Below are 22,076 nucleotides of genomic sequence, written 5' to 3'. Positions count from 1 at the left end.
TCCCCAACTACACAGTTTTGGGTTCAATCTTAATGTGGGACACCCTGGACAACTCTCTTTTAGTATGGCCCCAAGCTAAATAAAGCATTGTCTTTGGATTTAGTTGGTGGTTACTGAAAAAGACTGTTGTGTGCATGTATGAACATAAGTATGTATGTATCATTGTGTGTGTGTGTGTGTGTGTGTGTGTGTGTGTGTGTGTGTGTGTTTTGTATATTTGTGTTTGAGAAGTTTGCTTCCCTACCATGCAGTTCTGGGTTCAGTCCCACTCCCACGGCACCTTACACAGAACAGAAATGATGTCAAGAATTAAAGGGCTTGAAGAAAAGTGTAACAAATCCAACAGCTGTTTCGGGGGGTGGGGGGTCAGTGGTCCAAAATAATGTTTGTAGATTGATTCTGTCATTGGATAAAATGAGCCTCCATCTTCAGGGAAGAGATTTTACATTTGAGATATTGAAAGATAGAAGTTCAAATATGGATGTATGTATGAGATGTGTGTGTGTGTGTTGTGTGTGTCAGAAAATTACAAACATTTTATATATCTATGACCATAGTTTTTGTTTTGATATTTTTCAAAAATCCTCATCAGACTAGACAAATCATTTACACTAACTTAACAGTGTTCTTTTAGTTCTAAATTATATCAAAGATAAAAGTTTTTCTTAAATATGGAAATTTTACCATAAACAATCTATATCTCTAGCAATTTAAGAAAGAAACTATTCCAATTAATGACATTTCAAAGAAAATATTTTTCTCTGTATCATTACAAGGAAATGTTAAAAAAAAAACCCAAAAACAAAAATAATCTGTCTTGAAATTCAATTTTCCTTAGAAATTATTGATCTCTTGGATTGTGTATTGATTTCTTTAACTTTTGCTCTATATCTTTCTAAGTTTACAACTGATTTAAAAAAAAAATTATTTCTTAAAAAATGTAAATCAGAATCAGTATATTTATCTTTTACTGTTTTATTTTTCAAAATAAAACAGATTATAACGTCTTCTTTTCAACAATCAAAATTTGAACTAGATTCAACAAGTTGATTGTAGGATAGGAAACTTCAGACTGTTGTAGGTTTTTTTTTTTTTTAGCCCCAGATCAGTGCTGACTGAGCAGAGGTATGATTATAAACACTTCAACCATTTTTTTCCTGTTATACAGGGATCCCAAGGTCACATTATCTAATAAGTCATTTCTAAGACACTAGCATGATTTGAGGGAAATTCGGTTGTTATTTTGAGCAGGTCAAAGGACCAAATAGATGCTGACTTCTTGTGGTACGATCATGTATCAAGAACATATAAAATCTAAATGAAGATGTTTTGTATGTTTACAGAGAATTATTGAAGGTTAGCTTGAGTAGTACTTCCCTCAGATTGGGGTGGGTTTATGTGGGGGCAAAAAATAGCCATCATCATCAGTTGACATTTTCTTTTCCATGCTTGCATAGGTCAGACAAAATTTGTTGAGTCATATTTTTTTCCAGCTGGATGCCTTTTCTGTCACCAGTCCTCCCCTGTTCTCATGTAGGGTAATATTTTCCCCATGGTTAGACGTTTCTTATGGAAGGCTTAAAACAAACAACATTACTTGTATGATGGCAATGATGATGATGATGATGGTGATGAAGAGGAGGAATTGATTTTCATTTACAAACATCATGTGATGTCAAGATAAGGGCAGATGCACACACACACACACACATATAGACATACACACTCACACACACAGAGATACACACAAACAAACACAAACACACACATGCGCGCATGTGTGTGCATGCACACAATGGACTTCTTTCGGTTTCTGTCTTTCAAATTCACTCACAAATTCTTTGGTCAGGCTGGGGCCGTAGTAAAAGATACTTGCCCAAGGTACTGTGCAGTGGGATTGATCTCAAGAACACATAGTTGGGAAGCAAGCATCTTAACCACACAACTAGGCCTATATATATATATATATATATATATATATATATACACACACACACAAACACACATGTATATATACACACACACACAAACACACATGTATATATACATACACACACACACACACACACATATATATACATATATATACATATATATACATATATTTGCACATGCAAGTATGGTTGTGTGAATAGATATAGTGATAATGTAAAGTTATTTATTCAACTATAAATTTTCAGGCTTGATCCCTCCTGGACATGTTTTCTACTGTAGCCTTAGGCCAAACAATGACATAAAAGTGGAATTAGTAAGCAGAAACTTATAGTTTGTGTGTGTACATGTGCATATCTGTGTTTCAGTATGTGTGCGTAGATATTGATTTTGCATCTTCGTATATAACAATATTTGAGGGAAAAAAACAGTGACATCATTTACGTTTTGCAGTAAACAAATGTCATGTAATTCAGTGAACACCAGTGGAATGAAAATTTCCTTGTGTAAAACGATGGAGAGTTGGAGACAGGAAGAGCATCCAACCAGAGAAACACTGCCTCAAAAGGTTTTGGTGTAGAAATTCACTATAAAAATGATTCTTTTATTCTTTTATTCTTTCTTTAACTTGTTTCAGTCATTTTGACTGTGGTCATGCTGGAGCATCGCCCCCGGGACTTATTCTTTGTAAGCCTGGTACTTTTTCTATCGGTCTCTTTGTGGAACCGCTAAGTTACGTGGGACATAAACACACTAGCATCGGTTGTCAAGCGATGCTGGGACACACACACACACACACACACATATATATATATATATATATATATATATATATATATATATATATATATATATATATACGACGGGCTTCTTTCAGTTTCCGTCTACCAAATCCACTCACAAGGCTTTAGTCAGCCCGAGGCTATAGTAGAAGACACTTGCCCAAGGTTCCATGCAGTGGGACTGAACCCAGAACCATGTGGTTGTTATGCAAGCTACTTACCACACAGCCACTCCTGTGCCTGATGATGATATATAACAAGCTTCTCTGCTGAGTTTCTGTTGAATGACTTCTTTTCTCAAGGTATCGGCCAATGTGACTCTTTGGGTAAGGTCACAAGCTGGCAGAACTGTCACCATGCCAATCAAAATGCTTAGTGGCATTTCATCTGTCTTCATGTTCTTTCTTCAAATTCTGTTGTGGATGACTTTGCCTTTCATCCCTTTGGAATTGGTAATATAAATACTAGTTGAGCCCTGGGCTTGATGTAATCAACTTTTAACTTTTACTGAAATTGCTGGCCTCCTGCCAAAATTTGAAGCCAATATGACTCTGTGGTTAAAGCAACTTGCCCAAGGTTCTGCACAGGGAATGAAACTCAAGACCATGTTATTGTAAAGCAATCTTCTTAACCATGTATCTGTACCTGCACTCATTGTCCAATCTATTTTTAAGACAATAAGACTAATTTCAAGGGTAACTGGCTGTTATTTTTTGCATCTAAATTGACTGCAAGGAGAGTCCTTTGGATTGCAAAGTTGCTAAAAGTAACACTATAAAACGTGTAGGATGGCTTTGAAAATATGAGTTGAAGAAGTAAGAGAGAATTCTACAGAGTGTGGAATAAAATGCTTAAAAGTGACTTAATTGAGTTGGGTTACCACCAGCAATAATAATCACTCATTAATGTATTAAGCTAATTAGGTAATAAAGTGCGACTAACTATGTCATCTATACCTTACAATAACTCTCTTATATATGAGACAGCATAATTACAACATTAAGCTTGTTTATTGTAATTTACTTTATGTGTTATTTATTTAATTAGTTGTGATAAATGTATTAGTCTAATGGATAACTGAAGCTAATTAACTTTCTTAACCATACTATGTATAAGTAACTCAGAGACGCCATCCTCATGAAAAGCAATAGTTAAATTAATGTTAATACATTTAATGTGGAGAGCATTAAAAAGCTGACTAAAATTAATTACGTGGTGATTGAGTATAAAAACAATATTTATTATTGACTAATTATTTTAATTATTTTGGCAAGTACAGACATAATTGATTATAAAATTAACAACGTTAAATCTATATTTCACGTGGATCATAAATATCGATTAAAGTTGAATTAAGACCATTTTAATAATTTTTTTTTTGAAGTTCTTAATAGGCAATGAAGGAAAAAGTTGAAGTATAACTGTAAAGTACAATATTCATTGTAATAGATAAGCTAGCTATTAAAAGTGATAAATTGACAGAACCATTAGAGTATCAAATCAAATCAAATGTTTTGCAGGATTTGTTTTAGCCCCCTGTATTCTAGGTTCAAATCCCACCAAGGTCAACTTTTCCTTTTTATTCGTTTGAGGGCAATAAATAAAATAATGGCCCAGGGTGGAGGGATTAAGGAAATTGTTAGAGTATTAGGCACTTCATATTACCTGCTTTGAATTTTTTCATGTTCTGAGCTCAAATTCTACTTCTTATCATCAGGCCCTTCATGGAAGGAAATGGGGCCTTTGAGATCCAGTTAATGGTGACAGAACTCTATTGTTAGGCATAGTGAAGTGTCAATTGGGGCAACAATTTGATTACCCCAATACTAATGCAAATCCTGCACTGATGTGGAATAAACACACAAACTGAAAAAAATGTTTATTATAACAACAATGCCAACAATAGCAACCATAGTTTCAAATTTTGGCACAAGGCCAGGAATTTCGGGGGGGGGGGGGTAAGTGAACTACATTGACTCCAGTGCATTTTATTGACCCCAAAAGGATGAAAAGCAAAGTCACCCTCGGTGGAATTTGAACTCAGAATATAAAGACGGATGAAATGCCACTAAGCATGTCACTGGTGTTCTTTCTTTCATTATTTTATTCTTTTATTTGTTTCAGTCATTTGACTGCAGCCATGCTGGAGCACCACCTTTAGTCAATGAGCAAAATGTAAATTATTAGTAAAGATTAAAAATAACTAATGGGAGCCCTAGGTCAGATCTGATCAACCAAAGATGTTCCTGCCATCACCAACCATTCCATATAAATATTCAGGGGTTAAACAGTAAGTAAGGGGACAAATAGCATACAACAATTATTGTGGAACCTCTGTAGAAATTCTTTATTCACATATAAAGAAACAAGCCTGGTATTTTATATTAGTAATGGAATCGCATAGACTGTTGTTTTACACACGCTAATAGAAATTTTTATTGCACATTTGTTTTAGATCTTTGTTAATTGATGCAAAGCTAAAAGACTTGTCGGAGAGTAACGAATATGTTTTATCGGCTAAATAAAGCACCAGACTGAAATTCATGTAAGACATAAACAATTTACATAAATTTAAAACAAATATATTCAAGACTCTACATTTGATGTACTCTTTCATGTATTGGCTTACAACCAGATTTAGAGCATGAGATGGAAGTGTATTGGGTGTGGATGAAAGAGTAGAATGTAATCCAAGAACTGGAAAGTTCACAAAAAGCAGAATAATTCAGCTTTCCATGTAAATTTTAGTGACAAATGTACTAAATGATTTCTGTAGCTATTTGAAAATGCTACATGTGAAAAACCATTGAATTCCATTTGTGACATAATATATTTGCAAGAAACCAACAGCTGTGTTTCTAGGTGGTCATCTGGCCTGTTTGTCATAGCACTAAAATTCCATCAAATCACATTGAATAATGTAGCCCTAGATAATGTCTAGTAATGACACATGGCTCAGTGGTTAAAGCATTGGGCTCACAATCATGAGGTAGTGAGTTCTATTCCCAGACTGAGCAGTGTGTTGTGTCCTTGAGCAAGACACTTTATTTTATGTTGTTCCAGTTCACTCAGCTGTAAAAATAAATTGTGACATCACTGATGCCAAGCTGTATAAGCTTTTGCCTTTCCATTGGATAACATCGGTGGCATGGAGAGAGGATGCTGGTATGCATGACTGAACCACTAAGTTCTAGGGACGTAAACACACCAATATCAGCTGTCAACTGATGGTGGGGAGGACAAACACAGATACAAACACACATATATATATATACATATACACACACACACACACACACACACACACACACACATATATATATATATATATATATATATATATATATATATATATATATATATATATTCTCTGAGTGGTTGGCGTTAGAAAGCTCATCCAGCTGTAGAAACTCTGCCAAATTAGACTGGAGCCTGGTGTTGCCATCCGGTTTCACTAGTCCTCTGTCAAATCGTCCAACCCATGCTAGCATGGAAAGCGGACGTTAAATGATGATGATGATGATGATGATGATGATATACAGCAGGCTTCTTTCAATTTTCTTCTGCTAGATTCACTCACAAGGCTTTGGTTAGCCTGAGGCTATAGCAAAAGACACTTGCTCAAGGTGCCACACAGTGAGACTGAACCCAGGAACATGTGGTTGGAAAACAAGCTTCTTACCACACAGCCACACCTTTACAAATAAGTTCCATTTTGCTCATTAGATTACTACATGTCAAATAGAATGGAAAAATTGTAAGGAAATACAGATATGTATTTGTATGAATTGCACTGAAATTTCCCCATCCCTTCCCTGCTTCTACCCCCACCTTTCTCTCATTCATGTCAAATCACATTTTAACATGCTTAAATAGAGCATGTCTGTCTATCTTTAGTCAGTCTCTTTTTAGCTCATTCATTTCTATATAAATATTTGATTTTCCACTTGTACATTTGGATTGACTCCCCCATCCCCCGTCGACATTTACAGTCCGTATTTTACTATCAACCCCCTATTCCAACACCGATAACTTCACCCCCCCCCCCCCGAAAAAAAGAACCCCCCCCCCAAAATGCTTAGCGGTATTTCGTCTGCCGCTACGTTCTGAGTTCAAATTCCGCCGAGGTCGACTTTGCCTTTCATCCTTTCGGGGTCGATTAAATAAGTACCAGTTACGCACTGGGATTGATATAATCGACTTAATCCGTTTGTCTGTCTTTGTTTGTCCCCTCTGTGTGTAGCCCCTTGTGGGTAGTAAAGAAATAACACACACATACACACACACACAAAGACAAACACACATACACACAGACAAACACACGTACACACATACATACATACATACTACACACACACCTTCACATACACACATACTCTCACACATACATACATACACGCACATATAAATATACACATACATTTTCACACATGCATACACACACACACACACACTTACACACACACACACAAATAAATACACACATACAAAAACATATTCACTTATACACACACGCATACACTTGTACATCCATATGGTTGTATGGTAGAGAATTTTCCATTACATTTCAGACAAATTCAGCTATAAGTTGCTGAAGCAGAAATATCGTGATAGCGAATATTCTGCTCAATACCACAGATTTGCTTTTCAGCTGCTTGACCATAATCACTTGAGCATGATCATGAGTAGGAGTAGTGGGGGAACATCATAGCCATGTGATGAGAGGAATTCTTTGGAGTTTGAATGAATGTAACAAAAGCCAAGTTTTAGCCATTTTTCATATTTTAAGCCATTTTTCATTTCTTAGCCATTTTTCATATTTTCTAGGGGTAAGTAAATAAATAACAGTTGCTACTCAAGGACAAAAATTGTGTTACATAGATTAATTATTGTGAACATGGAATTCTTGATTCTTAAATCTGGCAGTTAAAGGTTCAAGTTGTTGTTGTACAGGTTCCTTGCTTTTCATTATTGATTTTCTTTTATTCCAATTTGAAATCTACCATTTATTTTCCCATCTGTTGTTAATTTACCTTAACCTTCTTGTTCCCATATTTCTGTTGAAATACACTGATTTTGTTTCAATTAATTTTGAAAATAGTGAAAGATTAGTAAAATAATCATTAACCTCATTAAGGTAGTGTTCTGAGTTCGAATTCTACCGAGGTCAATTTTGCCTGCCACCCTTTCTGGTTCAATAAAATAAGTACCAGTTATAAAAGTAGTGTTTGGAACATAAATAAACATGGAATGATGATGGAAGATTTTCACTTAGACCACTTTAAAATGGAAAGTTCATATCAATAAACTAGGTGAGCTGGTATCAAAAAGATTAAAGCCACTGATAATTTAATTTTTTTTTTTCATATAAATTCACGTTACAGTATATTTTTCATCATATTTTACCGCCTGACTGGCCTTCGTGCGGGTGACACGTAAAAGCACCCACTACACTCTCTGAGTGGTTGGCATTAGGAAGGGCATCCAGCTGTAGAAACTCTGCCAAATCATATTGGATCCTGGTGTTGCCATCCGGTTTCACCAGTCCTCAGTCAAATCGTCCAACCCATGCTAGCATGGAAAGCGGACGTTAAACGATGATGATGATGATGATGTCTTTCACTTTTCCTCCTACCAAAGCCAATAAAATAAATAATTGTCAAGCTATATATTTTATTGATGTAATCAATTGTTTCCTCCTCACAAATTTGTGTGGCCTTGCATCATTGTAATAAAATCAATATTTTTTTCTATATATTCTAACTTTGAATGACTTTATAATACAAGAATACATTATTTTTATGAATATTTTGATACAGCAGAGTTGCATCAGTGATCATATTGTTCTTTTTGTATTTAATCTTTTAGTCAAGAGTTGAGATATATTAAGTTTCAGAAGCTCAGCTGTGATTATCTTTAAAATGTTATGATGTTTTTGCAGTTAGAAATTTGTACATTATTCTCTAAATTTTGTTGTATCTTGGGAGGGTCATTATATCAATGATAACTACATGCACTGGTTTTATTTCACTTCATTTATTATCATTACTCAATTGGCTGAGTGAGTCGGCAAAATTGTTACCATGTTGAACAAATTGCTTAGCAACAATTCTTCCCGTTCTTTAAATTCTGCTGACTTCTCCCTTCATTGCGTCAGAGTTGATAGAATAAGAACTAGTTGAGCACTTCAGTTGATATAATCAACATACTCTCTTCTATAATTTCTGGTCTTGTGCAAAACTTTGAAGCCCTTATTATTAGTCAATTCATTGACATTAACCAATCAACTAATTTATTGTTAGATTAATGGTTCAGTTAATCATTGAATCAGTTAGGTTTATCGAAGTTTTTTTCTTGGTTTCAGCAAATTAGAGGGCATGTCATTGATGAGGTCATGAATCACAATGAAAGGACTTCGACAAACCTAGCTTGTTGACAAAGTGACAAAATAATTAATGAATCAATTGATTAGTTAATTTGTTAATTGTTAAGGAATTGAGTAGTAGTAGTAATAATAATAATAATGATAAACGAAGTGAACAGAACCAGCATGTGTGATTATTATTGGCATAATGACCCTCCCAAGAAACAAGAAAATCTGTTTCAATGCTTGAGTTCACATCAAGTATCTTGTAAACCGAATACAATAATGAAATATTGTATAAATATTTTCATTTCTTAATTTAATTGTTGCAACAATATAAATAGTTGCACTATTGTAAATAACAATATCATGTACGAATTTATGTAACAACCATCTGCAGCTGCATCACCAGCATTATCATTAACATAACCACCATCATCCTCTTCACTGCTAACACTTCCAACACTATCAACACCACAACCACTATAGCTGTCATCAACATCACCATCATTACCATCATCATCTCCACCACCATCATCATAATCCCTACCACAACCTTCCTTATCGTCTTCATCCTCGATTACCAGCTTTTTTTTTAGAATGTAAGATATTGCTTTATGTAAATTATATTATGCATGCATTAATAATATAATGATAATTGTGTAAACATTTATGCTACTGTGTTAATGTAATCAATCCAAGGTTCATTATATTATGTTAATTTCACTGAAGAGAATGTTATTAATTATGTATAGGTTAACATAGATATAAAGCACTGGATTAATTCAATGTTGGAAAGTGAAATTTTAATGATGTTTCTTATGCCTTAAGCAGTTCAAATGACCTCATCTGAGAGACACCCTGATCGATTTGTAGAAGTGGGGAAATAATCAGTTATGTAATTGGGTTTTCCAAGAAGTGACAGGGTAATAATATGTAGAGATAATTATTCCTACATGTTTAATTAAGTTTGTCTAATTATCTTGCTGCATTAACAAGTCGTAACTCCTTGTTCATGCAGCATCATACCAAATTAGTAAATTAGCATTAAATCACCCTGAGGAAAATTTTCCTAAGTCAGTGACCTGAATATTAAACTACCTTCATCTGTGATTGGTGTTCATGAACAGTATTGTTATACTTAGGGTTTATTTATGTATATGTATGTATGTATGTATATATATATATATATATATATATATATATATATATATATATCAACAATAACACAATTTATTCTTCACCTAACTTGGAACCTTCCATACATTTTGATCTGGAGTCTATAGTCAACTCTAGAATACGTGCAGTGAATATAACCCTGGGATCTTTTTTAAAACGGGGGCCACATTTTTCATTAATGTTTTACGTAGTGTTTTTGGTACCGAAAGACTTTCAAACTTCGTATACTTATCTATTTTGTGTTATAGAACAGAAAAATATTTTTGTATTCGAATTTATTTCATGTAAAAAATTGTCTTATTTCGATAATTTCAACCAATCACTGACAAGTATTCAGTTGTTTAGATTTACTCCTTTGGCTGATTAAGCGATGTAAAGCGTATTTAATCGCCATACCTTCGTTTTATTTGCTTTTTTCATTTTAAATTTGCTTTAACCCTAACCCTAACCCTAGGGTTAGAGTTAGGGTTAGGGTTAATTGTTTCAGAATCGTTTGTCTATGTAGTCGGCACTTAATGTATATCGGCTGAATGGACGTCAGTGATTGGTTGAAATTACAGAAATACGACAACTTTAACATGGAATAATTTATGGATTTCTTTTTTTTTAAAGAAGACTAAGAGAAAAAGATGTTTTATATGACACATTCTACCAGTGTTCCAAGTTTCAAAGTGTTTCGTTAATGAAAAATGTGGCCCCCCGTTTTAAAAAAGATCCTAACCCTGTATAATTTTGATGGCATGTTGAGGATTCAGTCAGTACTTTGGATGTGTGTGTAACTGGAAAGACAAACCCATATATATATGTGTGTGTGTGTGTGTGTGTGTGTGTGTGTGTGTGTATGGCATTCTGTTAGTTATGCCAACAAGAGTTCCAGTTGAACTGATCCACACAACAGTCTGCTCGTGAAATTTACATGCAAGTGGCTGAGCACTCCACAGACACTTGTACACTTAATGTATTTCTCCGGGAGATTCAGCATGACACAGAGTGGGACAAGGCTGGCCCTTTTGAAATACAGGTACAACAGAAACAGGAAGAGTGTGAGAAAGTTGTGGTGAAAGAGTACAGCAGGGTTTCCCACCACCCCCTGCCAGAGCCTTGTGGAGCTATAGGTGTTTTTGCTCAATAAACACTCACAATGCTCAGTCTGGGAATCAAAATTGTGATCCCATGTCTGCGAGTCAACTGCCCTAACCACTGAGCCATTGTACCTACACACACACACACACACACACACACATGTATGTATGTATGTATGCATGTATGTCTATATGGCCATGTAATATAGCTTGTAAGTTACCTCATCATTTCGCATTTGTCTTGCTTTTATATGTTGGTTCCCTGACGATGAATATATGTGGAATTCCAGCAGCTCTTACTTCTTTGGAGGAAAGCACACATATATTTTGAAACATGAGTAGGAATTAAAAGAATCTTTATTTATATGCGTTTTGCTCCATTTATTGTTATTATTCATATATATATATATATATATATACACACACACACACACACACACATACACATATATATATATACACACACACACACATATATATATATATATATATATATATATATATATATATGTATATATGTATGTATATGCATATATGTTTACATATATGTTTATGTGTATACTTACCTAACATCTGTCTATCATAATATTCTTCCCTCCTCCTTCCTGGCTATCATCATCATCATCGTGATCATCATAAACATCATCATCATAAACATCATCATCATTATTAATTTGTCAGAAAACTTTCGTTATTTATCTAAAGCTTAATGTTTGTATTCCATTTTGGAGACTCTTTTTTTTTTATTTTTTAAACTTGGATATACGTTGCCCGCATACATGTCCATTGATACAATGATGCTCACACAAAAGCAATCAAAACATGCCCCAACCCTCACACATACATGTACACACACACACACAGAGGAAAAAATACCTAGGTCAATATAAACATAAATAATTATTTGTGAGATTTCTTAATTCGTGTTCTATAAGCATCTACTTAACCTTTCACACTCCAGTTATTTATAATGCAGAATCCAACAACAATATTGTGGAATATATTAGTTTTCTCTTTTATTATCTTTGGTATTTCTTTGTCCATTAGAACATATATTGGGTGTCTGTAAAAGTCTGCTGTATTGACAGAACCATTAGCACCCAACTGAATGCTTTAAAGTTTTCAATTTTGTGTTCAATACCAGCCCGACTTTTTCCTTATACATACATGTATGTATGTATTTATATATATATATATATATATATATATATGTATGTATGTTTACATTGATTTGATTGTGCACACACTGTTTATGAGAATTACATACTGGAAAATGTAAAATAGATGTTTGCTCAAATCCACCCAATTTTGATATTTGCATTGGTAAGGTTCATAATTTAAGAGAGTTACATATTAGAAAAAAAGAAAGCAAAAAAAAAAAAAATGTCATTGTGATAGACAACATAGAAAATGCAAACAGAAATCTATTCAGATTCTGCTATCTTTGAGATTTGTATTGATATGTTTGAGCACTTGGGATTTAGGAGTCACATATTGGTAAAAAGAAATTTCTTTGTATTGGACAATGATACAATTTTGGTACTGATACGGTTATGTGGCTTCGAAGTAAGCTTCATAGTCACATGGTTTTTAGACCAGTACCATTCCATGGTATGTTGAGTAAGTAACTTTTAATGTAGGCCTGGTTAATCAGTACCATGTTGAACAAAATTTGATCAATGGAAACTACCTGGAAGTCCAGTATGTGTGTGTGTGTATGTTTATACATACATACATACATACATACATACATACATACATATATATATATATATATATATATATATATATATATATATATAGGTAGGGGTCTCAAGGAGAAGTGTCCCTGCCTTCCTGAGCTAGTTTTCCACCACGTTTCTTAAAATAATGGTAGAGGCCTTGGTCTCACGACTACTCATGTCTAGAAACTGATGTTGGGGGTAAGCAAGGGCATGCTCCCCGTAGAAAATCCAGCTCCAAAAAAGCCTCATGATAGCAAAGGAGAATGGGGTTGGGGTGGGCTGCACCTGCCTACCTATTATTTATGGGATGACCCAATATACATATATATCATCATTGTCATCGTTTCCATGCTGGCATGGGTTGGACGGGTTGACTGAAGATTAGCAAGCCAGAAGGCTGCACCAGGCTCCAATCTGATCTGGCAGAGTTTTTAAAGCTGAATGCGCCTCCTAACGCCAACCACTCCAAGAGTATAGTGGGTGCTTTTTACGTGCCACTGGCACAAGGGCCAGTCAGGCAGTACTGGCATCGACCACACTTGAATGGTGCTTTTTATGTGCCACCAGTATGGGAGCCTGTCAGGCAGCACTGGCAACGATCACACTGGAATGGTGCATTTTACATGCCACCGGCATGGGATCAGTCAGTTGGCACTGGCATCGACCACGCTCAAATAGTGCCTTTTACATGCCACTGGCTTGGAAGCCAGTCAGGTGGAACTGGTAACAATCACGCTCGAATGGTGCTTTTTACTTGCCACCAGCATGGGTACCAATCAGGCCACGACAATGTAATACAAAATTGAATTGAAGTTTTTTAAAAAAAGTGAACATATAGGTGCAGGAGTGACTGTGTGGTAAGTAGCTTGCTTACCAACCACATGATTCCAGGTTCAGTCCCACTGCGTGGCACCTTGGGCAAGTGTCTTCTACTACAGCCTCGGGCTGACCAAAGTCTTGTGAGTGAATTTGGCAGATGGAAACTGAAAGAAGCTCGTCGTATATATGTGTGTGTCTTTGTCTGTTTGTCCCCCCAACATCACTTGACATGCGATACTGGTGTGTTTACATCCCCGTAACTTAGCGATTCAGCAAAAAGAGACCGATAGAATAAGTACTAGGCTTACAAAGAATAAGTCCTGGGGTCGATTTGCTTGACTAAAAAAGGTGGTGCTCCAGCATAGCCGCAGTCAAATGACTGAAACAAGTAAAAGAATAAAAGAATATTTAAATAGCATTAAAAAAAAACTTGGTATATAATAACAATATATCTGAACTAAGATTATGTTATATTCTGAGTGTATAAAAATTTAATAATTCTGTGAGACATTATCTGATGATAAATGTTGTTGAAGGTGTTTAACAACATATACCAAACATTTATTGAGGAGTCTTGAATAGCTAATCGTTTCAAGAAATTAGAAGTATCTTCAAAAACAATGCTGGACTCAATTTTCCAGTGTTAAGCAAACAACCTCTAAATAGGACACTAAAGAAAAATTCATTACATCTTTCTAACAATATATTAACTGAGTCAATATAACTGCTCTGTTCGGTAGATCTGAACTATGCGAGTTACAAGCAATAACTTAATACTTTTTATCTCTTCATAAATAAATAATTATCCTAGATAAAAAGTAAACATCCACCATGGCTGCAGCTTTGAAGCTGAAGCATTTCTAAATAGTTTTTAAATAATTATTTGAATAGTATATATATATATATATATATATATATATATATATATATATATATATATATATATATATATATATACTACACACATGTAATTTAAGTCATGTGGAGCAGAGTCAAACAATTATAAAGGAAATTCTTCAATGTATTTATTCTTTTATTTGTTTCAGTCGTTTGACTGTGGCCATGCTGGAGCACCACCTCGGCCACCCCACCCCCCGTACTTATTTCTTAAGCCTAGCACTTATTTTATCAGTCTATTTTGCCAGACCGCTAAGTTATGGGGATGCAAACACACCAGCACTGGTTGTCAGGTGGTGATGGAGGGACACACACAAACACAGACACACACGGACACACACACACACACACACACACACACACACACATGCAATGGGCTTCTTTCATCTTCTGTCTATCAAATCCACTCACAAGGCCTGATAATATAGTAGAAGACACTTGCACATGCATAAAAGTTTGCATGTCTGTGTTCATGTTTTCAGATGTTTATGTGCCATAACTTAGTGGTTCAATAAAAATAGAGATCAATAAAGCATTAACTAGGTTTTATAAATGAAATTTTGTTGATATGATATGATTCACTATGCTTTTGAAGGTGGCAGTGGTGGTGGGCTCTGTGTGGTTGTTGTCCAATAACTGAAATCTGTAAAAGAATAAATGACTGTGTATATATTATTTATACAGTATTATAGGTTTTGTTTCATAACAGCCATTTCATGTTACCAAATGGTTTCATATTAAAAAACTGTCAGAACGTAGAAAAGTAAATTAAAATCACACAATTTACCTTTCCACACTTGAAACATTCTTTAATATGGATCCATTTGGTAAAATGAATTGGCTGTTATGAAAGTAAAAAAATTTATTATAATGTATAAATAATCTGCCCATTTTATTACATAATATGCAAGTGTCTTTTTCCTTTGTTAACTTATGAAAGCTTATAAGTAAATTATATATACACAATTTCGAAATTTACAATAATATTACTTCCCTTCTGGTAGTGCCAGCAACAATAAGCTGCCAGGTAATTGGACCAAACATAACAGAACAAGAATGAAGAAGCATACAATACAGAAGTGGATAAAGAACATGAATAAATGTGATTCAACTAATTCACTTTTATGTATTTGAGTTGTATATCCTAGGTTATGGCATATAACTGGCCAGAAAGTTGCTGGTTTTGTATCTACTATTGCACTGGGCAATATAGACAGCTTATCAGACATGTTGATCAGAAGCAGGTAGCTTCTTTACTGATGATGGTAAATACGCAGTCTTGGTCAGTATGGTGATGAAAAAATTGAAGCAAACAAAAAACCTTTCTGAGAGAAAAAAGAGAATCACTTGACCTTATACAATTTCAGCAGTGGCTGAAGTAGGTTAGCTATGTCTTCGTATATTTTTTTTCTTGTTCTGTAGTACACAAATAGGGAAGATCAGATTTCCAAAATGAATTATCTGACATGAAGGCAGTGGCTAAAAATTTCACTTTTTGAATTCAGGAAGGTGCTTTGGTCGCACAAATGTTTTAGGATCAATGTCTCCTCAGCTAAGCAAAGTTTGCACCGTCTGCTTCCATTGAGGTATGACTAAGGTTGTTCCTGTAACTTTCAGTTAATTTTTTAGGTGTCGCTCCTCATAATCACCATATATAAAAAGTTAATGTTGTAACCTTGTGCTACTCTGAGATCCTAAAAGAGGATCTGTGGTCATTTAGCCTAATCTTAAATGAGCCCTCAATTGCTCAAACATATTTCCATGTGTGTGTCATTTTGTTGTTGGAAACCACCTCTGCTTTGTAAACCACAGCCTCAGTGTTTCAGTACCCATTTACAAATCAGCTCTAGTGTGCAATACACAATAAAAAGAACTTGTCTACATCATTGGATGCAAATGAAGTCACATATATTATATTTGAGTTTTACTTCTCCTGAAGGGTTGTTGAAACAAAAAAGGGATTCTCTCTCCCAGATGTTGGATGATGGTTGACTCTAATGTGTTCATCTACCCTTTGACAGATTTTGTTTTTCAGTGTTTTCAATGAAAACCACCATCCTTAACATGCACACACACACATGCAGGCATGCACACACACATGAAGTATGGAAAAACAAATGTTATCTGTATGATAGTGATGTTTATGATGATGATAATGATGATGTTTCTGATGATGATGATGATGATTTAATCAGTTAATCAGCCTACCATAATATGAAAACACCTGGCACTTAAACACCTCTGGCAGAGTCCATTTTGAGGCAAGAGTTCTGACCGGTTCTTTTGATCTGAAGCTAACTTTCTCCCAATCAATCTCAGTCACTCTAAAAAAAAGGTCACAAGTACTTCAACTCCCCTAATAAAAGCAAAAAAAAAAAAGAGAGAGAGAGAAAAGAAAAAAGGAAAGCAAAACAGAAATAAATTAAAGAAAAAAAAAAGGGGGGAAAAACAAACCTCGACAAAAATAATTATCTTTCCTTCACTGAATCAATGCTTCGTTAAAGATTCTTTCTGTCAAATTTAATTGTCTGAACTTTAACCAAATCCTAGATATTTGAAACATTATATTGTAGACGCAGACTTGGATAGTTAAGGCTTATTGTATACTGTTTGTGCAAGAATGCCTTATCTTTAGAGCACTGTTGCACTGAGCTTATTGTCTTATCTTTAAGCTACGTTGATATTGCCAAAGTTATTGATTCAAATTCTGTGTCAGAATTGATGTTCCAGATACTGCTTTTCCACTTCTTCTTCTTCTTCTTTCCTTTCCTTCTTTTTTTCTTTCTTTCTTTATTTATTTACTTATTTTGAAGTCTGCAGAAAAAAAATTAATTTAAGCTTTTACTGCATCCAGTGTAAATGGAAGGAGATAGTATTTAATCAGTTTTTATCAGTTTAGTTGAGAAAACCAACTTGTACACACAAATTTTATATTTCATTGTTTTACTGTTGCTGCAGTTGTTGTTGTTGTTGTTGTTGTTTTTCCTTTATCTGCTTATTCAAATCATTCATTAACAACTTCACTGCCATTCAACATCAGTTTTAACTTTGTTGTTGTTGCTGTTGTTGCTTAACCACAGATCAGCTCTGATTAAGAACATCTATATGCAAACCCATTACATCCAAGACCAAAAACTCATTAAAAAAAATTTCATTATCCTTATTATTATTATTAGTAAAGAATAAAAAGTTTAGGAAGGTATAACAATGCACTATAGAACAAAAAATGGACTATATCCCCGTTGTAACTTGGTAAACTATAGTCCGATGATATTTCGGAATTAGAATTCCTTCTTCAGATCTTATTTGCTGGAATCTCTGCTATAGTGCATTGTTATACTTTCCTAAACTTTTTATTCTTTACAAACAATACACAATGCTTCAAGCGAACTACAATACTCTCCTATTATTATTATTATTATTACCTTTGCACAGCTTCTAACACTGGAGATGTACTACAGTGTCAGCTGTTCACTACCCGTGAACTAATGTAACACCCCTTATTTTTCGAGCACCATCCGGAGTATTTGAGTGGTTCCAAGCAGTGCTGTTTTCTGCAAGTGCTCCACCCTTATTGCAGCCCCTATTTGTTCCACGTACTTCTCGAGATTTTTGCTCACTGTCCCCAGGACTCCAACAATTATTGGTACTACTGCTACCTTTTTCATCGACCACAACTGCTTAACTTCCCAAGCTAACCTGTCATATCTCTCGACTTTTCTTTCTTCCTTTCACATACCTTGTCGTCAGCTGGGCATGCTATATCTATGATCCAGCATAGTTTGTTTTCTTTCTCAATTAAGATTATGTTTGGCTTCCTATTCTCTATCTCATGGTCGCACTGAATCATAAAATCCCATAGGATCTTTGCATTTCTATTTTCCTCGATGCCTTCAGGTACATTTTTCCAGCGTTCACTACTTTACATCGTCTTGGCTTAACAGCCCTCACCGTTTGTTTTGTTCTCACTGTCTTATCTTTGTTACCACTTTCACCTTCCACAAAAAATCCCAAATTTTATTGAATTTGCTTTGCGGGAAGGACTGTTTTAACACAGAGTATATAAAACAGGGGACAACTGATGAAGGGAATGTTCTTTATGTTGCTTGTTTCATTTCTCTGTTTCTTTCTTTCTGTCGTTGTTCGAAAAAAGTTCGTTTTCTATGTTTTTGTTTTTTATATTCTCGTTTCTCATTTTGTCTACATTTTTGTGATGTCCTGTACCCATATATGCATGTATATATACATATATATATGTATGTATGTACATATATGTATGTATATATGCATATATATATATAAATACATTTATATATATAAATATATATGTATATATATATATATACAAATAAATAAAAATATATATATATATATATATATATATATATATATATATATATATAGGGAGAATTCACAAAAAAAAAACACACGATGACAGGCGTTGTAGAAAACAAATAGATGTATTAGTATAACGCTCGGGAATAGAAAAAGTCGTTAATGTTTCGAGCCTATGCTCTTCCACAGAAAGAACAAGGAGAGAAAAAAATGTGTGTAGTGGTTAGCGATATATATATATATATATATACATATATACACAATAAGCTTCTTTCAGAGTCTGTCAACCAAATCCACTCACAAGACTTGGGTCAGCCTGAGGCTATAGAAGAAAACACTTTCCCAAAGACCCATGTGGTTGGGAAGCAAACTTCTTACCACACAGCCACACCTGCACCTATAAACAAAATGACATTGAAAAGTGTTGTTGATGCTGTTTAGCAGCCCTTTGTGCCCTATTTGTGTCAGGTTTGATGACAGATGGACCACACATACTATTAATCGTAGGATATATATGTGGCGTTCTTCCATTAATATATCAGCTCCAAAGTAAAGAAAAAATAGCGGTTGTGGTGATGGTGGTGCTGCTGCTGCTGCTACCACTTCTGCTGCTGCTGCTGCTACCACTTCTGCTGCTGCAGCTGTGGTTAAGGTGGTGGTTGTTTTTATGAAGTGACAGTAGTCTGGAAATAAAAGTGACTTAAATCTTATTTTCTCCTTGTGAAAGTGTTTGTCAGTATAGACTTGAATATGGTGAGGTATGAAGAGATTTATCTATAAAGTCATTCAGATGATATCTATATCTATATACAGAGAGAAGGAACTGCTTGGTGAAATTAATAGGTACTTGTCACTTTTTATGATGTGTGTGTGTATGTGTGTGTGTGTGCGCGTGTGTGCATATACATTCATATATTTAGCTATTTGCTGTTATGTATGCATTTCCATTATCTGTATATATGAGTGTGTATATCTATCTATCTATCTATCTATCTGTGTGTATGGATGCATGCTTATATACACACATACACATGCACACACTCATATAATAATCACATATTTGTTTGTTCCTTGCTATATATGTACGCCTGTAAATAGACACATATATTAGCTTGTATGCATCGCTTTCTCATCTCTCACACTCTGTATGTATGTATATATATATATATATATATATATATATATATATGTTAATTCTCTAAATGAAGTATTAACAGTAACTGCACGATAAAGTGTAGTATATTGCCACTTAAGTGTGGCTGACCCCTAGGGGTGGATGTTACTGTTGCTTTTAGCCCCAGGAGGACATCTCCTCCCACAGTCGTGTGTCGATAAGCCAGCTGGAGGAGATGTCCTCCTGGGGCTAAAAGCAACAGTAACATCCACCCCTAGGGGTCAGCCACACTTAAGTGGCAATATACTACACTTTATATATATATATATATATATATATATATATGTGTGTGTGTATGTGTGTGTGTAATATAATGTACTGTTCTGTGATAGAAAATTCAACTAAAAAGTATACTGGCAGGAGATAAATATCATTTATTATATATATAATATATATATATATATATATATAAAAATAATATATGAGTATATGCATATATATGTACATGTATGTACATTATATATATGTATGTGTGTGTGTGTATGTATATATATATATATTTATATATACATGCATATATTTGTGTGTGTGCATGTGCATGCGTGTGTGCATGCGTGTGTGCATACGTGTGTGTGTGTGCATGCACGCATGTGTATGACATACATGTATATGGTATGTCCATGTGTTTACATGTATATTTTCATACTCTTTTCTTACCGTTTCTCACCATGTACATAAATGAGGGTGTGACTGGTCTTCTGCTGTATTATATTTCTATGCACATATATCATCAAAAAATAATAATGAAAAATTCTATTTCGTTTTTGTTTACAGGAATTATCATTGAACTCCTTTGAAATACAAGTGACACACTTTGATTTCGGATTCTTCTGAGGTATGTCAACCATTTCTATTAGTATCAACTTTATGTCTGTCATTTGTTTGGGTTCATCTGTAAGAGTTCAAGAAAAATCAATGATGAATCTCATTTTTGTCTCAAAGTCATAATTCTTCAAAAACCAATTTCAGCGTCACTGATTATATTGGTAAAGTCCTTGTGAAGCTCATCTTCATGTTGTTTTCCAGTTTAGAATTATGAATGAAATGCTCCCAGTTATTGTAATATTGTTGCAGATCAGTAAATATTAATGGTTGTTGATTAATTGCCATAAAAGGTTGTTGAGTGGTTTACATCAATGGTTAGTACCAATAGTTACAAGGTGGTTAGTAGTAATGGTTATTAATTTGTTACCATAAAGAGTTATAGACAAGTTAACATCAATGGTTATTGCCAATGGTTGAGGGGTGGTTAGCATCAATGGTTGTAAACTGGTTAGTATTAATGATTGTTGATGTGTTACCATAAAGAATCTCAGACTGGTAAACACAAATGGTTAGTACCAATGGTTGAGGGGTGGTTAGCATCAATGGTTGTAAACTGGTTAGTATTAATGGTTGTTGATGTGTTACCATAAAGAATCTCAGACTGGTAAACACAAATGGTTAGTACCAATGGTTGAGGGGTGGTTAGCATCAATGGTTGTAAACTGGTTAGTATTAATGGTTGTTGATGTGTTACCATAAAGAATCTCAGACTGGTAAACACAAATGGTTAGTACCAATGGTTGAGGGGTGGTTAGCATCAATGGTTGTAAACTGGTTAGTATTAATGGTTGTTGATGTGTTACCATAAAGAATCTCAGACTGGTAAACACAAATGGTTAGTACCAATGGTTGAGGGGTGGTTAGCATCAATGGTTGTAAACTGGCTAGTATTAATGGTTGTTGATGTGTTACCATAAAGAATCTCAGACTGGTAAACACAAATGGTTAGTAGTAATGATTGTT

The 22,076-nt window shown here is 34.5% G+C and overlaps 1 protein-coding gene across 2 annotated transcripts in view; it reads left to right on the top strand.

Annotated features, from left to right (window-relative positions):
* LOC106874937 (NAD(P)H-hydrate epimerase) overlaps positions 1 to 22,076 on the top strand; it is a 788,445-nt gene that overhangs the window by 115,139 nt on the left and 651,230 nt on the right. For both annotated transcript variants that reach the window (XM_052974456.2, XM_089365820.1), the window contains exon 2: positions 21,063 to 21,123. The gene's annotated coding sequence lies outside the window, so the exon portion shown is untranslated. The remainder of the gene's footprint in view (positions 1 to 21,062; positions 21,124 to 22,076) is intronic.

The sequence above is a fragment of the Octopus bimaculoides genome, chromosome 18 (assembly GCF_046866305.1).
Source record: "Octopus bimaculoides isolate indiv1 chromosome 18, ASM4686630v1, whole genome shotgun sequence".
NCBI lineage: Eukaryota > Metazoa > Mollusca > Cephalopoda > Octopoda > Octopodidae > Octopus > Octopus bimaculoides.
This window is presented reverse-complemented; position numbering and strand designations above follow the sequence as displayed.